This window comes from Panthera uncia (assembly GCF_023721935.1).
Source record: "Panthera uncia isolate 11264 chromosome E2 unlocalized genomic scaffold, Puncia_PCG_1.0 HiC_scaffold_20, whole genome shotgun sequence".
NCBI classification, from domain to species: Eukaryota; Metazoa; Chordata; class Mammalia; order Carnivora; family Felidae; genus Panthera; species Panthera uncia.
Genome location: NW_026057589.1, coordinates 285,526 through 299,812, shown reverse-complemented (window position 1 = coordinate 299,812; position 14,287 = coordinate 285,526). Strand labels below are relative to the sequence as shown.

At 36.0% G+C, this 14,287-nt stretch overlaps 1 long non-coding RNA gene across 2 annotated transcripts in view; it reads right to left on the bottom strand.

Annotated features, from left to right (window-relative positions):
• LOC125916447 (uncharacterized) overlaps positions 1 to 14,287 on the bottom strand; it is a 280,612-nt gene that overhangs the window by 127,951 nt on the left and 138,374 nt on the right. The gene's annotated exons all lie outside the window — the stretch shown is intronic.

The following is a 14,287-nucleotide window of genomic DNA, read 5'->3' as shown; positions in this document are numbered from 1 at the left end:
TGTGTGTGTGTGTGTGTGTGTGTGTGTGTGTGTTAAAGTTGGGCCACTAGAAAATTTAGAACTAGAAATAATAATCTCACACCAAAACATAAATAAAAATGTGGGTTATTAGCAGGGCAACCACATAATTTATCATCTATAATGGACACTCATGAGCGTTAAAGGGGGCACTATCAACAATTGCACTGAGACAAGCATAAACTAGGATGTATGATGACACTGTACATTAGCAAAATGTCCTATCCCTAATCACAGCATAAAATAACAGCAGCAAATTTGGGGGGGGGGGCAGTGTTGTTATTTTATGCTCTTTGGAAGCTGTTTGGCTTAAATTTTAATCTAAGTTTTGATGCATATTACTTCTGTGCATTTGTTTCTGTACATTTCCATTTCTTCATTGGTAAAATATCAGGGAATATATCTAACACCGATTGAGGGTTGCAATGCACAAAAAAATATGCTAAGGCATAAAATATCATAACAACTAAATCATGTTGTTACTATTTTCCCTATTGTGCAAATGAAGCAATAGATTAATTGAAGTTAAGTAACTTGCTCTTTGTCACTAAGCAAGTAAGTGGTAGAGCTGAAATGCAAACACTGGCAGTTGGTCTTCAGTATTTGTTGAATACTGTTACACACTGTGATGTCCTGAAGATAGTAATACCAATCTTCCAGAGTTCTTGTTAGGGCTAAATGAATACTGGATGCCAAGTACCTACCACAATGCCAAAAACAAAGCAGAAAATAAGACACTACCAATAATGGAATAAAAAAATAGCTCCAAATGCCTTTTTGAGGTAACCCATATGGGATCGCTTTGGAGATGACAGCCCTTCATGATTCTGTAGTTAAAGCTCTCACTTGACTAGAAAAATCTACCAACCTGATATATACTGAGTAATAGTTTGTAAATCAGGGGATGACAGTGAGATAATAGTGCATTCATGTTATACTCCTAATAATCTGGGATAGCAGCCGTTGCTGATTTTTTTTATTCAATAATTCTTGTACAAGAAGTATTTCTTCTCAAGAAGAAGAATCAACCAGGCTGAAAAATGCTTTTTCAAAAAGCATTTGACAAAATTCAACACCATTCATGGCAAATAACTCTCAGCAAAGTAGGAATGGAAGACAACTTCCTTAAATCTGATAAAGGGCATTTAGGAAAAAAACCTTCAGTTACCATGATATATTATGGTGAAAGGCTAAATGCTTTCCTACAGAGTGGACAAGAAAAGTTCACTCTCACCACTGCTATTCCACATTATATTGAAGGTCCTAGCCAGTATGTGTAAGTAAGTAAGTAAGTAAGTAAGTAAGTAAATAAATAAATAAATAAATAAAGTATATATTGAAAACTAGAAAATAAAACTATCTCTATTTTCAAATTATAAGACTGTCTACCTAGAAAATCCTAGGGAGTCTACCCAAAAAGCCACTGCAACTTATCAGTGAGTTTAGCAAAGTTACAAGATACAAGCTCAATATAATGAAAACCCTATGTATTTCCTCATATAGCAATGAACATTGGAAAGCAAAATTTTAACACTGCCATCTTTTCTCCCTTAGTAGGGAGAAAGCTGGAAAGAGTATCACTTTCATCTAACTGTGAAGAAAGCCATTTAGTCAATAAAATTATAACATTTCTCAAACCACAGCAGGCAAGCAGCCTGGAATCTAAGGAAAGACAGACATCTCCAAGGAGAGATACAGACACAGCACTGCTTTACCTAAGTCAGAGCCCTAGAGAAAAGACAAAGCCACTATAGAAGCAGGTCACAATATTTTGGCTAAAATTTTTAACAAATTGCTAAAGGTCAGCTGTGGCCAATGTGAGAGAATAGAATCCATGGGATCTCCAGACACAGGGAGAGTCTACATCCATTCCTAGTCACGGGGTGTTTGTAAAGGGTTGAAAATTCATATGTTGAAGAGTTCTAATCCAATATGACTAGTGTCCTCATAAAAAAGAGAAATTCTGACAGAGATACACATAGAGGGAGGATGATGTGAAGGGGCATAGGGAGAAGATGGCCATCTATGAGTCAGGTAGAGGTCTGAAACAGGTCCTTCTTTCACAGCCATAAAAAAGAACCAATCCTGTCGATACCTTGATTTTGAACTTCTGGCCTGTGAGACAATAAATTCCTGTTAAGGTCTTCTGTCATGGCAGGCCTACTGAGCTAGTACAGTGTTCATGAGAAAAATGGGGATGGAGTGGGAAACCATGAGACAGCTTCCCTCAGTGGCACTAGCCAGGGGGAAGGAAATAGATTTTCTCTTCTACTCACTATAGGAAAGGCCCAAGTCCCAGGCAGATCCTTGTCTCCTATCTCCCCTACAGAGCAAAAGTCCTAAGCAGTCAGGGCATAGGTGAAGACCCAGTGAGGCAAATGGAAGGAAGCAAAAGTAATCCTCTGCCTCTTGAAAGGGGACAAGAATCCATCCTGGATCCAGACTATTAGAAATACCCTAATGTTACCCACTGGGTAAAGGCTAGGTCACTGAAAAATCCCTATTCTCAAGTCCAAAAAACAGGGAATGCCTAAGGTCGAGGTTTCAACAAGACAAGACACAATGTCCCCATGACACATATCATCAGGCAGTATTTAACAAGTAACATGTAATAGTAGTCTAATTCAGGGGAAAAGGTACAAGACTGAGATAAAAGGTCTCATTCTTGATGGTCATACTGATAAGAAAAGTCTAAATTTGAGCAGAAGCATTGAGAGAAATTTTCCAACATCTAACCCCACCCTAAGCAAAAGATAGTACAAAGGAATTTGAAGCCAGTGATCAACTGAGAGGAACCAGAGCAAACACAAAACCAACAAAACACAAACCCAATTGACCTCTTGAGTAAATTAACTGAACTCCACACACTAACAGCCTAGCAGAAAAAGAGCTATGTCTATTTCCACACATAAACCTTCATCTGCTATTCTACATAGGATGTGTACCATTCAACCAAATGCTATGAGGCATATAAGAAAGTAAGAAAAAAATCCACTGTCAAGGCACGAAACAATCAACTAAATTAGACTCATGTAATAGTTGGAACTATCAGACAAGGAATTTAAGATTCCTTAAGGCAAGAGATGAAAAGTAACTTCACTTATAACGCCAGTGGTAAAGGTTAAAAATATGCATGAACATTTGGAGAATTTCAACAGAGAGATGGACACTATAAGAAAGAATCAAATGGTATATTTAAAAAACAAACACATACAGTAACAGAAATGAATAATCCTTTGGAGGTTTCATCAGTCCTCTACACAACGGAGGAAAGAATCAGTGAACTTTAAGTTAGGTCAAAGAAACTGTCCAAACCGGAATACAAATTAAAAAGAGTTAAAAAAAAAAAAAAAAAAAAAAAAAAAAAAAGCTTCAAGGAAATAACAAAAGGTAAAGTATAAATGTAATTGGACTCCTCAAAAAAAAAAAAAAAAAAAAAAAGAGAGAGAGAGAAAAAGAACAAGGAAGAAGAAACATTTGAAAAGATAATGGCAAAGATTTTCCAAAAATAATTATAGATGTCAAAGATCCAAGAAGCTCAGAGAACACCAAATAGGATATGAAAAATAAATAAGCAAACACCATGTTCAGACTGCTAGACACCAAACATAATATGAAAATCTTGAAGGCACCAGAGGAAAAAAGACATATTACATAAAAGGAAAAAATATATTAATTACAAAAGAGCTTCTTATCAAAAGCTATATAAACTAGAAGACAACAAAGGGACATTTTTAAAAATTTTTTTCTTAATGTTTATTTATTTTTGAGAGAGAGACAGAGTGAGCAGGGGAGGAGCAGAGAAAGAGGGAGACACAGAATTGGAAGCAGGCTCCAGGCTCTGAGCTGTCAGCACGGAGCCTGACATAGGGCTTGAACGCATGAACTGTGAGATCATGACCAGAGCCAAAGTTGGACGCTTAATCAACTGAGTCACCCAGGTGCCTTTTTAAGGCACCAAAAGAGAAAGAAAATTCTCAACTCAGCATTCTGTGCTTGGGGAAAAATATCCTTTAAATATGAATGAAACTAAAACAATGAGATACCACTACACAAAATTAAAATGACTAAAATCCAAAACACTGACAACACCAAATTCTGGTCAGGATGTGGCCCAACAGAAACTTCAATTTATTGCAGCAATTTATTTTGGATATAAAATAGTACAGCCACTTTGGAAGGTAGTTTGCCAGTTTCTTACAAAGCTAATCATAGTCTTACCATATGATTCAGCAATCAGGCTCACCGGTATTTACTCAAAGGAATTGAAAACATGTCCACACAAAATCCTGGACACTTATGTTTCTCATAGCTTTATTGGTAATTCCAAAAAGCAGGAAGCAACCAAGATATGTTTCAAAAGGTAAATAAACAAACAGTGGTAAACACAAAATCTGTCAGACACCCAAATGTAAACCCCAAAACCATAAAATTTCTACAATGAAAAGAGAAAATATTTACGATCTTGGGTTAGGCAAAAACATCTTAGACAACACTAAATTCATGTTGTAATTCATTCATCCATTTAAAAACTTAATAAATTATGGAATTGGATTAGTCAAAATTTTAGACTTCTTTAAAAAGACATAGTTAAGAGAATGAACAGGCAAGCCACAGACCAAGAGAAAATATTTGCAGAAAATACATCTGAAAAAGTACTTGCTTCCAGAATACATAACCAAATATATAAAGAATTCTCAAAACTGAAAAAGGTAAACACAACAGAAAAATTATAGAAGATATGAACAGACACTTCACTAAAGAAGATATAAGACAGCAAATAAATCTCTAAATGTGCCCAACGTTATTAGTCATGAAAATGCAAATTAAAAACATAATGAGTCGCCTCACACCTGCCAAAATGGCTATTATCAAAAGGACCAGAAATATCAGACAAGGATATGGAGAAAAGATAATGCTCGTGCATTGTTGGTGGAAGTATAAATTGGTGCAGTCACTATGTAAAACACTACAGAGGTTCTTCAAAAAATTATAAATAGAACTCTAGAGATTCCAGGAATTCTACTTCTGGGTATTTATCCAAATAAGAGGAAAACACTAACTCAGATCTCTGCATCTCCATGTTCACTGCAGCATTATTTACAATAGCCAAGACATGAAAGTGACTTAAGACCCCATGGTTGGATGAATGGGTAATATTTTACACATAAAGGAATATTATTTGGCCACAAAAAAGAAAGAAATCTTGCCATTTGCCACAAAATGGGTGTAACTTCAGAGCGTTATGCTAAGTAAAATAAGTCAGAGAGACAAATATTATATGATCTCACGTATATATGGAATCTCAGAAACAATCAATCAATCAAAAAATAAACTCATAGATACAGAGAACAAACTGGTGGCTGCCAAAGGTGGAAAACGGAGGATAGAAGAAATGGGTGAAGGTGGTCAAAATGTATAAACTTCCAGTTACAAAATAAATATCTGTACAGCATGGTGACTGTAGTTAATAACACTATACTGATATTTTAAAGCTGCTTAGAGAATAGATCTTAGAAGTTCTCATCTGAAGAAGAAATAAATTTGTAACTCTGTTGTGAGGGATGTTAACTAGACAATGTGGTAATAATTTTGCGATATATGCATATATCAAATAATTAAGTTGCACACCTGAAATTAACATGTTGTATGTCAATTATAGCTCAATAAAATACAAAAACAAAAAATGTAATGAGATAAAATACGAAGTGCTGCCAAATATGTACTTGGGACTCTCATAAATTGCTAATGGAAATGCAAACTGTGGAGAAGTTTGGCAATCTAATAAATTAAACACACACATACAATATGACTATTTAGTCCCACTCCTATGTATTTATTCATGAGAAACGAAAACATAGGGGCACCTAGTTGGCTCAGTTGGTGGAGTATGTGACTCTTGATCTCAGGGTTGTAAGTCAAATTCCATGTTGGGTATAGAGATTACTTAAAAATAAAATCTTCAAAAAAAAAAAAGGAAATGAAAACTTGAGCTCACACAAAAAATGAGACATGAATGTTTAGTGGTTTTTGTCCATAATCACCTACCCTACAAACAACTGATATATCTACCAATGAATAAATAATCAACTGTGGACTGCCACAATGGAATGCCACTCATCAATAAAATGGATGAAGTACTGATTCACACATCATAAATAAATCTTTTTTTAATTTATTTTTTTATGTAGTTAACATACAGTGTTATATTAGTTTCAGGTGTACAAAATAGTGATTCAACAGTTCCATATGTTACTCAGTGCTCATCAAGAGGAGTATACTCTTAATCCCTTTTACCTATTTCATCCATCCCCTGACCCATCTCCCTTCTAGTAACTATCTGTTTGTTCTCTATAGTTGAGTCTGTTTTTTAGTTTATTTCTCCTTTTCTCCCCTTTTTTCATTTGTTTTGTTTCTTAAATTCCACATATGAGTGAAATCTTTTGGTATTTGTCTTTGTCTGACAGGCCTATTTCACTTAGCATTATACTTTCTATAGATCCATCCATGTTTTCGCAAATGGCAAAATCTCATTCTTTTTATAGCTGAATAATATTCCATCATATAAAGGCCACATCTTCTTTACCCATTCTTCTATTGATAGACACTGGCTGCTTCCATAGTTTGGCTATTGTAAATAATACTGAAATAAATAATAGAGGTGTTTTTGTTTTGTATAGTGTGATCTGAATCATAGGGAATTCTGTTTTTAATTTTTTGAGGAACCTCCCAACATGGATAAATCTTAATGCATTTTGCTAAGTGAAAGATCCAAAGATCATGAGGGAAATGTGGAGGAGAGTAAAGCTGTTACATATCTTAAATGTGATGGTAATTACATGACTAAGCATTTTGTCAAAATTCAGAACTCTAAACTAAAAATAGAATTTTACTTTTAAGTCTTCTCCAACTAAATCTTCTCTATCTAGTTAAATTACTTTTTTTTCCTCTCAAGTTCTTCCAAATCAAAGCATTTCCATGCTCTACTTGTACTTTTATAGGACTGTAATTAAACATCTGAGAATGATGGATGCCATTTGAAGTATTGTGCAAATAGAGAATTATTAGAAAATAATTCGTTGGTTCATTCTCACACACACAAAAAAAAAACACTCAAAGAAAACAATCTATTAAAATGATCAACACAGCAATCATGTGACCAAGGAGACCATAAGTTAATTAAAGTTCATTCATTCTACTAGCCCATCTGATGAGGAAGAAGCTGAATAAATTGAACATAGTCAAAGATTTTTGTATCCAATTTTCCTTCCAAATAAATTTTACATATATAGATATAGAATTTTTTCATATGCTTATAGAAGATTTAATAACTTGGAAAATGTACCAAAATAACACTTATGAAGACATTTTAACAAAACTCCCCAATCAGACTTTTTAAACCTTATGAGTATGATTTAGGATGCTAGCAGTAGATAAAATTATTTTTCATCACCAATTTAGAATATTTGATTACTAATTTACATAGGCAAGGCATCAGAACATAATGAATGTATAAGTCACCTTTGAGAGAGAGCCTTTCCAGAATTGAAAGCGATTCCCTTGTTGCCTTCAGCCCAAGAATACTAATGATTCAAATACATTTCTGTACTATCAAACGAAAGCACCATAAAGTACTAATATGCCAGGAAGTTAGATGTTGGCTAATACAAAAACATGGGGGTAGGTGAAGCAATCTTTTATTATTTGATTTTGAAGTACCACTTTACCCGCCAACTCTGAGTGATTTATTACAAGATGGTTAAGACTAGGTATTGACATCTCAAAGGAACTATTTTGATTTATGACAATCCATACAAAATCACAACTGTCTTGTTTAAACTTATTCTAAGCTGCAGCCCATGTTTGAGTACAGAAAAAGAATTTAAAAGTTTGCCGCAAATAATTCAAAATTTCCATCAAAGTTTGGATTCACCCTGAGTTTCCTTCTTGTTTTTCTCCTGAAGGCTAGTATGCTCATTCCTACATAGTACATTCTCAGACTACAAAGTGAAAGTGGTAGTTGAGGTCATGGTATGCTTGGCTTCTAAACCAAGCATGTTCAGCAGACTATTGTCGCCAAATACAGTCCTTTTTCTAACATATCAATCTCTAACAAACAGAAAAAAAGTGGCATTTTAATGAGAAATTCATTAAATTTTATCATTCTAAACATTTCTTATACAGAGGAGTGACCGAAACATTGAAATAAACATTTGAATACTTAAATTCTGCTAATAAATGTCTCTAGATTGATGGATATATGATAGTATGGACTATTAACCAAATAAGATAGCTTTCAGACCTACCTCATTGGAAGTATGTGATCTTGTAAGGCAATGCAGGCAAATTGCCTGGAGAAATGTGCCAGCTATTTCAGGGCCACAAAACAGGTAATTTGAGATTTGAAAACTAGCTGATTTTTCTGAATGTTGTTGTAGTTTGAATACTAGGTGGATATTCTTGCTTCCTATAGTTGCAGGGTTTAATTTGTTTCTGCTTTCCCTTTATCATTTATAAAGCCTTTTTAGACAGTCTCACATTATCTCATTTTTGTTCTACAAACCAAGGGATTTTTGTCACATCAGCACTAAATGTTTGAAGGGAGGTGGGCCAGGTGGCAGGCAGTATTTCCTGCTAACTACTGTGGTGACGACATCTCACATCTTTTCCATCTGACTTTCCCACTCTGAAGATTTTTTTTCTACCATGCTCCAGGTATTAGTAATATTAAAGGAGGCAAGCTTTCCTTTTTAGAACATTAAACTGAAAATTTTTATTCTAAAATTGTTCATTAGTAATGGTAAAGAGCTGGTAAATGATTTTTGGGAACATAAAGTAAAACAAAAAATGAAATCGTATTTGATCTGGCAGAACATCCCAAATTTTCACAAACCCAAAGACACTTTGTTACTTGCAACTCTCACTTTGTGTTAATTTAACATTTCTCCTATGAGCTCAGCCCTTGATCTCAACCTTTATACCTCTGTAAGGCAGTTTTATAGTTTAGAATGTATTTATCATATACTAGTAGCTCATGTGAATTGATGACCATTAAAAGGAATATTCTTTATTGAAATCAAGACAATTTCCCACAGTTGAATAGGTAAACTTCAGAGGGTCCTCTAATTTAATTGTTTGGGGTTTTGTCATCGTTGGGTTTTGTGTGTGTGTGTTTTGTTTTGTTTTGTTTTTTGTTTTTGTAGATGTGTGCGCTTTTGCAAGTAGGAGCCATGTAATTATCACTCCTCTTGAGTTTTCTTGGGCCTATAAATGTGAAACTTGCCACCCCTCTCATTTATTCCTCAGTGGGGGAATTCCACTAGTCTGATACTAGCCCAGAGAAGAGCAGTGTAATTTTGAAAGCCTCACAACTTTTTGGCAGTTTTTAAGAGCTTCACACATTTCATTCTACAATTTCACAAGAACAGAAAAGACAAAGAAGTTGCTCTGTAGGACACACACTCTCCTGCCAGGGGTAAAATCAAGATCACATGGCTTCTTTCCCCTGATCATATATTGACGGATGCACATTACCTGTTTCTGGCTACTGAACTAGAATTTCTCCACAACACGACCGGGTATTTCCCATAGTCCAGGCGGGCCTCATATTTCTAATGGGCCTTCACACCTCCAAGAGCCGCATGTCTGCATAACATGATGTCTCAGCTGGAATTTAACTTCTATTATTACTATCTTGTTTTGTGACCTTTGGCAAGTCTCTTAACCTTTCTGAGAATCTCTTAACATTTCTTGAGTTCCAGGCTTTGAAAAGTGTGGATAACAATAGACATATTGCTTGCTTTTCTGAGGTAGCATGAGGATTAATTAGCTCATGTTTGTTAAGAGCTACATAAATGCTAAGTATTATGATTATTCTCTGCTCATGTTAGCATTACAAAATGTCAGTGTGTTGAGTGGGAGAAGATGGGGTTATAGGGCCCTGGTGGAGTAGGTCTCCTCTGTAAGTCCCCCTCTCTGATGAAATTACTAGAACTATGATTAGTTACCGTGATTAATGGCTTCATGATTACCAGGAGATAGCAATTAGCTCATTTGAAATGATATATGCAACTATAACTCACATTTTTATATGGACCGGAAAACTCAGGGAGGGTCCCACAGGATAATCTGCAAATCAGTGAGTTTTACAGTAGAGTGTGATTGCTCCGTGGAGTCCATACCTGCTTACAGTCCATAACTGCTTACAGTTAAACTTGCTCTGCATAGGACCAAGACAACATCAGACCCCCCCAAAGAGAACTGGGTCATACTACTAACTGATTGTTTATGTTCAAATAGTGAGGCTGGCTAGTGGCTCTAGGCCCATTAATCACCCATAGTGTAATGCTCTCTTCCTTAAACCTGAGTGTTGAACAGTAAGCAGACAGTTTTAAACAAATAAATGTATAAATAAATGTACAAATCCAAGGGGGCTTTTGAGTCAATAATTCCACCAGGATGCATAAAAATAATTGACTGATGAGTCTTCTGTTCCCTCCACCACTGCATATAGTTTAGTATTTACTATCTAGATACTTGGAAGTATAAATAGAGCTAGTATGTGGAATGCATACATATTTTCAAGGTAGTGAATTCTTAGTTTAAAGGAAAATATTTTATCACTTATATTTGGATCAAAGTAATAATTTGTTAATGGATATCACAGGGCCTGCATATAGACTCTAGTGTTAATACACTTTGTTAGGAGTATATATTACATTATTGGCATCCCAGAACAAATGGTTCCCAATCCTGGTAGGCTGTTGAAAGTCATGGATATTTTTCTCTAATTTATCTGAATTCAGTACTTGTGAGTCACGAATACAAACTTCTCACTTCTTTTTAATAAGAAAATAATTCTCTCAACACCCCACCACCACTACCAGCAGCAAAAGAGAGTAGGAGAAGAAATTTGGATGGAGGTTCATCCAGAGAAGAGGAGGGGATTAAGAAACCTTGTGTATAATCTCATCTGTGCTTTCTCATACAGGGCTAATTCCCCATCCCATTGAGGAAATTGAGGCAGATGATCAGACATCTTCAAATGTTCACATGAAAATCGTCTATATGGCCATTCAGAGCTGGATGACAGATATGAATAAATTTCTGCAGAGACTAGTACGCTCTGATGCAGCCTTACATTCCGTAACACTTTTACCTTAACATCAAAATTGTATTAGTAATTGACACTAACTTGTATAAAACACCAGAGTAATAGCCATTGGTTAGCATATAGAGATAGGGAATGCCCTAATAAATGCACATTAATAAGAATCCAGTGTGAGTCTAGCGAGAAAAAAGAATCTACCCCAGACTGAAAAGTAACACCATTAGCCAAAATTTCACATAACTATTTAAAAGTCGAAGACTTACTCTCAGTTTGGACAAATGTTTCTCTCATACATGTACTTAAATGTCTCCCCACTACCCTCCAAAAAAAAGAATGGTGTCTGTCTTTCTCTTTTTCCCCTACAGACTGTCAAATTATTATAAAAGAGCATTTTACATAGGAGAGTATGGTACATCAATTGAAATACAATTGTATCATCATTTCAAGCTCAATAGGTACAAAATACATCTCTTACTTGGCAATTCCCATATTCTTGTCAGGAAATAGACACAAATCAACTGTAAAGGTTGTATTTATTCATACCTAAGAAAGGTTTTCTTGTCAATAACTGTGTATGGATTTTCCCCTACTGATTTAAACAAAAGGAAGATCCACAATGTTTTCATAATTTATTCTTGTCTTCATTTGTATCTCTACAGAAGTAGAGTTAATATTATATGATGCCAATATATTTTGAGCAGCGTAATACCCTCAGTACAGCTATGACCTTTTCCCCTGTAATTAGTTCCAACTGAAATTAGATTCAGTAAAAGCATCGCTCCAATTAGAGCTAAATCAAAACAAAACTTAGGGCTTGATTTCACATAGCAAAATTGTTGAGGGGGGATAAAAGGGTGGAGGAAGAGGGGATCTTCTTCAAATTTAGTTCAGCAGATTGAACCAGATGATAAATCCCTTGAACTCTAGAGAAAATATGCATTTATTTCCATACTGGCCTATGTTAATATTTTCTGTGATTCATTGGGATTTTGTAGTCTCACCTCAGTTGACCAGCTTTCCAAAACTCTGCAAACAGCAAATAAAAACTCTTCACAGTTCTGATCTTGGAAAAGATCTATTTTCTCTAGGAGAAGGAAAAAGAGAACTCTCCCAGCTTCTTTGGGGGATAACATCATAAAACAGAAAGCCAAGATTATAAGGATTACTGGAAAGCATTTACTGCTTGTCTCATCCTGAAGAACTCTACATAATTTCCTACCATGCAAGTCTAAAACATAGGACAATTTCTTTTTTTTAAATATGAAATTTATTGTCAGATTGGTTTCCATACAACACCCAGTGCTCATCCCAACAGGTGCCCTCCTCAATACCCATCACCCACTCTCCCCTCCCTCCCCCCCCCCCCCCATCAACCCTCAGTTTGTTCTCAGTTTTTAAGATACTCTTATGGTTTGGCTCCCTCCCTCTCTAACCTTTTTTTTTTCCTTCCCCTCCCCCATGGGTTTCTGTTAAGTTTCTCAGGATCCACATAAGAGTGAAAACATATGGTATCTGTCTTTCTCTGTATGGCTTATTTCACTTAGCATCACACTCTCCAGTTCCATCCACATTGCTACAAAGGGCCATATTTCATTCTTTCTCATTGCCACATAGTACTCCATTGTGTATATAAACCACAATTTCTTTATCCATTCATCAGTTGATGGACATTTAGGCTTTTTCCATAATTTGGCTATTGTTGAGAGTGCTGCTATAAACATTGGGGTACAAGTGCCCCTATGCATCAGCCCTCCTGTATCCCTTGGGTAAATCCATAGCAGTACTATTGCTGGGTCATAGGGTAGATCTATTTTTAATTTTTTGAGGAACCTCCACACTGTTTTCCAGAGCGGCTGCACCAGTTTGCATTCCCACCAACAGCGTAAGAGGGTTCCCATTTTAGGAGAATTTCTTTCTAAGTCCAGCTTCCTTATCTGTAAAACACACATACAGACAAGCAAGCCAATAAGCAAAAAGGAGAGCAAAACTAAATCCTAATTCATGAGACATATTATAAATATGAATTATATTTCTTCCCTTTCTCTTATCAAATTGGTGTTGAGGCATGAAGCATCAAAGTGCATGGCCTAACCAGAATAGAGTCCTCTGAAAACACAGTAGTGGAAACATTAGTCTCCAAAAATAAGGTTGAGACTAAATTATTAGAAGCTTCAAAGTCCAGGTTAAGAAGCTGTGGCAACTTTAAGGATATGCCTCACAGACATACAGGAACAGACAATTGTTCCAGATATGAATTTGCCTTTCATTCACAGAAATCTATTCCAACAACCACTATCTGAGAGCTTATAGGATTCCTGAACCACAAGCATGAAATTCCATACAGCCCAGTATCCAAACAGGGGACCTACTTTAGAGCAAAAGAAGTGTAGGAGTGGGCCCGTGACTGTGAGATTTACTAGTCACACCACATACTACACCATCCAAAAACAGCCAGTTAGCTTCACAGAACACTAAAACAGCTTCTAAAGGCACAGATATAGTGCCAGCTTGGAAGAAACACTCTAAAAGGATAGGGTATCATCCTTCAGCACATAACATACTTATTAAATCAGAGATCACTATGTGATGCTGTCTCCCCAATAGGAAAAATATATGGGTTTGGGAATAAAAGAGTGGGAGAAGAAGAGGCCCCACTTACCATCTCTTCCAATGAGCCACAGGGGGACTTTGTGCTTCCTGCCCCATAATTCTGGGCTCTGAAATGTTGGAGGTATTGGTTCCAAGAGGGGGCATACTATTATGAGCAGATACCATCAAGGTTAATTCTATTGAACTACCAGATACAGCTGCCTCCGGAGCCCTTTAGATTCCTTGTGTCCAGAGCGCAGCAGATGAAAAGAGTAGTCGCCATACTGGCAGGGGTACTATACCTTTATCAGCAGGAAATGTAAGGCTACTTTTATACAAGAGGGGCTGGGAGAAATATATACTGAACCTCAGATCAGGCACCCTCGGTGCCTCATAGTACCCTCATGCCTCAGAATAACAATAAGCACATGTGTAACATGCTTAACTGAGAGAGTTATAATTATCTAATGTTCAGATCATTCAGTATGAAGTTTTGGTTACACTACCAGATGAGCCAAGGTGATAGCTCAGAGTGAAGAGCACTTAGAATGCATAATGGAGGAGGAGAGA